We start from the raw sequence: 4530 nt of genomic DNA, 5'->3' as shown, positions 1-4530 counted from the left end.
CCATTTATGGCTGAGGGAGAGACACTGTAATTTATAGTGCATTTTGTATCTCTGTGATTTCTGAGGCACGTGGAGCAGCCACCAAAAATCTGTTAATAACAAAGAGGACAGAGTTAGGATTTCTGTAACAGGAGAAAGAAGGAGGGTAGAAGAGTGATTTATGATTACACACAACATTTTTATCTCTTTACTCAAAGGCAGACTGTCTTCTTAAGAAAAAAAAGCTATGTAAACAGTGATAAATAATAATTTATAATAAGACAATTTAAACGAGTGATATTAATTACTTCATGAAAGTACAAACAATGTTTACTGCTGTTTTGACTATGGTCTCATTAATGGTCAGAGTCCCATTTAATTAGCCCTTGGATATGCACTTTAGACTTCCCTTTACCTGCTCTGCATGCCGCATATTCTCCTCCTAAAAACTTTATCTTGGGGGTGGTTTTTGTATGATTGAAACTCTGCCATCATTTAAAAGAATCACAGCAGAAGAAAGCCCAAAGATTTTCTGATAAACTTAAAAGCAATGAGAAATATAGGCTCACTCCAGGCATCAAAACTAAAGTACTGCTAGATCCAAGGGAAGCTCTTGGCTAAACCTTGATCACCATTTTACATGGTAAATCCAGGCCATTAATGTGTATATTGACAAATATGAACACAGAGCCTTAAACGTGGGCCTCCTTGTCCTTGGGAAAATTTCAGCACTTGCAGAGGAACATCACAGATGGCTTTAATTGTGAGTTTGGAGGATTAATGACATAGAGGACCAGCCAGGATGGAGCTGACACAGAAGGAGGCTCTGGGCTCTGATGAGTTTCAACTGCTTGTGGGGGGTGAGGGGGGGAGAGTGTGAAACCAGCAACTATTTGGGGGTATGAACACCCCTGGCCCAGGAATGCATATGCAACTAAAAATAACTTGAACTGAATGTAAGCCAAAGCCAGCCCACCTGATGGCTGCAAATGCACTTATCTCCTGTTCCTTCCTTCCTGCCTGCCTCCCCTGGCTCAGTTTAACCAGAGTACAGGTGTTTTCCTGCACACCAGTGCTGGAAAGATGAAGCAACAACTCTTCTCTTCAACCACTGAGAGTTTGATCACTTGTGCTGATTTACTTGTGAATTGGAGCAGCATGATGCTAATGCCCTGCAGATGCTTCCCTTGCTCAGCAGTCCCAAATGGAGCCAGTGAGATGAGACACAGGGAATGACTGCCCCACTTGAACCGCAAAGGAGCAGTTCCTCACGGTGACTGTAAACAGATCTGACAGTACAGATACTACACTGGACAAAGCTGGATATAACCATGAGTAATGTCACCACAGGCAGTAGGAAGTCCCATCCTGGAGCCTCTACCTTGCCTCTATTCCTTTTAGCTTCCCTTGGACACACAACAGTTACCAGTTGAGGCCTTTATTCCGTCACAGTTGAAGGAAGATAAGTATTGACCTTTTTATATAAAGCAGATCTGCATTCCTTTGAAATAACATTTTCAAAGACAGCAATTTCTTTTGGCACAATCATGTTGATCCAAATCTAACCTGAATAGGGCAAAGCTGCTCAGCCAAGTCCTGTCCTTGGAAGCAGCCACCACCCGTGGACAATTTCTAGACTGAGTGCAAGGGAACACTGAGCTGTCACTCAGCTTTTCCAGCAATTCCTGTGCAGACTTGAGTGCATAACATAAACTTTCACCCTCTGCATTTCCGTATATGCAACAAGAGTAAAGATGATCACTTTTCTAAATAGATATTGGATCTACAAAGGAAAGACACCCATACAGAACTTCTGAATATGTAATCAGGACCAAAAGGTAACCTGCAGGCTAGCTCCTGCCTTCACCTTTGAGGTGTTCATTTTAGTAGTTCTCCAAGGACGTGCTACTGTTCCTGCCTGTGAGCTGGTGCCTGGACCTGTGTGCAGCCTTGGGTATGCGGGGATTCCCAAATGAGGGCCACCCCACACTGCTCTGGAGACCAACTTACCCTGCAAACACTATTTGGATGGAAAATGGAACTGCACAATGTTAGCCCCATGTTTCAAAACAGGGTTTATTTTTATCTTTGCATGTGGAATGAGTTCACGCACCAAAGAGTAATTTGAAATGTCAGGTTTAACCTTGAATGAAAGACACCAAATATGCTGGCAAGAAAGCAAAATCCATGGCTGTTCTCATGCTGTTTGCCCCCTTTCAATAAGCTTTGAGAAAATGCAGCAGCTATGTTTCGGCAGCAGCTATGTTTCGACTGCATCTCTCGCCACTGGCGCCGGGAGGAGGGTGGGAGTATGCCTGCCCTTGTGTCCCCTCTCCATATCCCCACAAACTCAGCAACTGCTCACTCTCCTAAAATCTCATTTCTCAGCCTGTCTCTCTGTATGGTAGTGCTGTACCTACATGGCAAGCGGAGGTGGCCTCTTCTGCTTGTCTGGCCCAGTCTAGTGATGGACGTGGGTTTGACCCTCAGGGATTGCCACTGTGTTTCCTGGGAAAATGTGCTTGTTCCCAGAGACTGAAAGGAGCAGAATCCTCTTCTCTGGGCTCCTTTTTAACCAGAAGGGACTTAGGAGAAGGAGCGCAGGAGGACTGAATTGAGACACCACAGGTGATGTTTGGGAGCCACTCCAGGCATTTCCATACACCCCACTCTGCTATCTTATACTTGGTAGGGAGGCTGCTTGCACTGCCCTTTTGAAGCATCTTGATTCAAGAAGGGTTTTACATTGCAACTTTGGGCTGGGGACCCTGGTCCAGACCTGACCAGCACAACAGAGTCTCTGTATTGACTGCAGCTCTCCCAGCTGGAAAAGGCTTGGCTAGCTACTGCCTCCCTATAGAGCCTTAAAATCAATCATTAGATTTCAGAAATTGGATCAGGGCCAAGAATCCTCAAAACTGCTCAGAAATATTGTGAGGCAGCAGGAGAAATGTACTAGATGAGTCAAGGCAGTGAAGGAGTGTTGGCCAAGGGGAGCTGCAGAGAAAAGAAAAGGTTAAGGCAACAGAAAAAAAAAAATCACAGAATTGTCAAGGTTGGAAGGGACCTCAAGGATCATCTAGTTCCAACTGTGCTGCCATGAGCAGGGACATCTCATACTAGATCAGGTTGCCCAGAGCCACATCCAGCTTGGTCTTAAAAACTTTCAGGGATGTGGCTTCCACCACCTCCCTGGGCAGCCTGTTCCAGTGTCTCACCACCTTTGTGGTGAAGAACTTCTTCCTGATGCCTAATCTAAATCTCCCCTCATCTAGCTTGGATCCATTCCCCCTAGTCCTATCACTACCCAACACCCTAAAACGTCCCTCCCCAGCTTTCTTGTAGGTCCCCTTCAGATACTGGAAGGCCACAATAAGGTCTCCTTGGAGCTTTCTCTTCTCTAGACTGAACAACCTCAACTCTCTCAGTCTGTCCTCATAGGAGAGGTGCTCCAGCCCTCTGATCATCCTGGTGGCCCTTCTCTGGACACGTTCCAGCATGTCCATATCCCTCTTGTAATAGGGGTTCCAGAACTGGATGCAGTACTCCAGGTGGGGTCTCACCAGCGTGGAGTAGAGGGAGAGAATCACCTCCCTTGACCTGCTGGCCACACTTCTCTATACTAGTGAACTAAACAGGGTCTGAATACAGGCTTGAGCATTTCCCTGCAACTGTCCCAGCCCTTTAACTGTGGCATGCTTCCTGGCATGGTTTTGACCTGGGTCAGTTGGCAGTCCCCTGATAATTCCTCCAGCTGTCTGAAACTGTTCCCTTTGGGAACAACAGGTGGGAATGAAGTAGCTTAGTCCAAAGGATGTGCTGGAATATCCATCCTTAAGGCTAAAGAACAAGTTGCAGCCCAGTTTATTTAGCAGTATTAACAAAGAAACTGCCTTTCAGGATAATGTAAGAACTTGCTCATAAGAGGACTTTGAGTTGAACTCCATCACAGCACAACCCTGCTCCAGATTTCCTGGTCCCAGATGGCCACTAGTGATGATCATCATCAGTATTCCCTCTCTCAGAGATATTCACACAGACAAAAATACTGGGTCAAGGAGTCAAAACTAAAGGTTAAGGCACGAGTAACCCCCAACAACATTAAAACATGAGGAATGCAGGCAAAATAGATGCAAATAGGGATCATGTTTCTCCATTTCCCTTGCCAATGTCAACTAAACTAGTTGCTTATGTTCATCAGGCTGGTATCTCTCTGCAAGGTCATTGTGAAGCTATCCAGCTCCTCAGATATCTTGTAGAACAGACAGAAAGGTAAAGACAGTCTAGTCCCTGCACTTCAGAGGGGCAAATCTAAATAGGATTCTGATTGGGACTTGTCTCCTCTGAGATGTCAGGGACAGATGTATTCTACAGCTCACTTGAGATGTAGGTCAAGTATCGGTCTGCCTGTCTTGGTGATACAGTTATTTGACTCTGCAAAGAATACTTCACTATGCCAGTTTCTCAGGAATACATCCCCTTCATACAATAGGGTCTACTCTTCTGTAGTGGCAAATTGATTGCCATTCCATGTCAGTATTCTTCACATGA

The sequence above is a fragment of the Indicator indicator genome, chromosome 3, assembly GCF_027791375.1.
Source record: "Indicator indicator isolate 239-I01 chromosome 3, UM_Iind_1.1, whole genome shotgun sequence".
Taxonomy (NCBI): Eukaryota; Metazoa; Chordata; class Aves; order Piciformes; family Indicatoridae; genus Indicator; species Indicator indicator.
The sequence above is the reverse complement of the archived record's forward strand: the minus strand, read 5'-3'. Positions refer to the sequence as shown.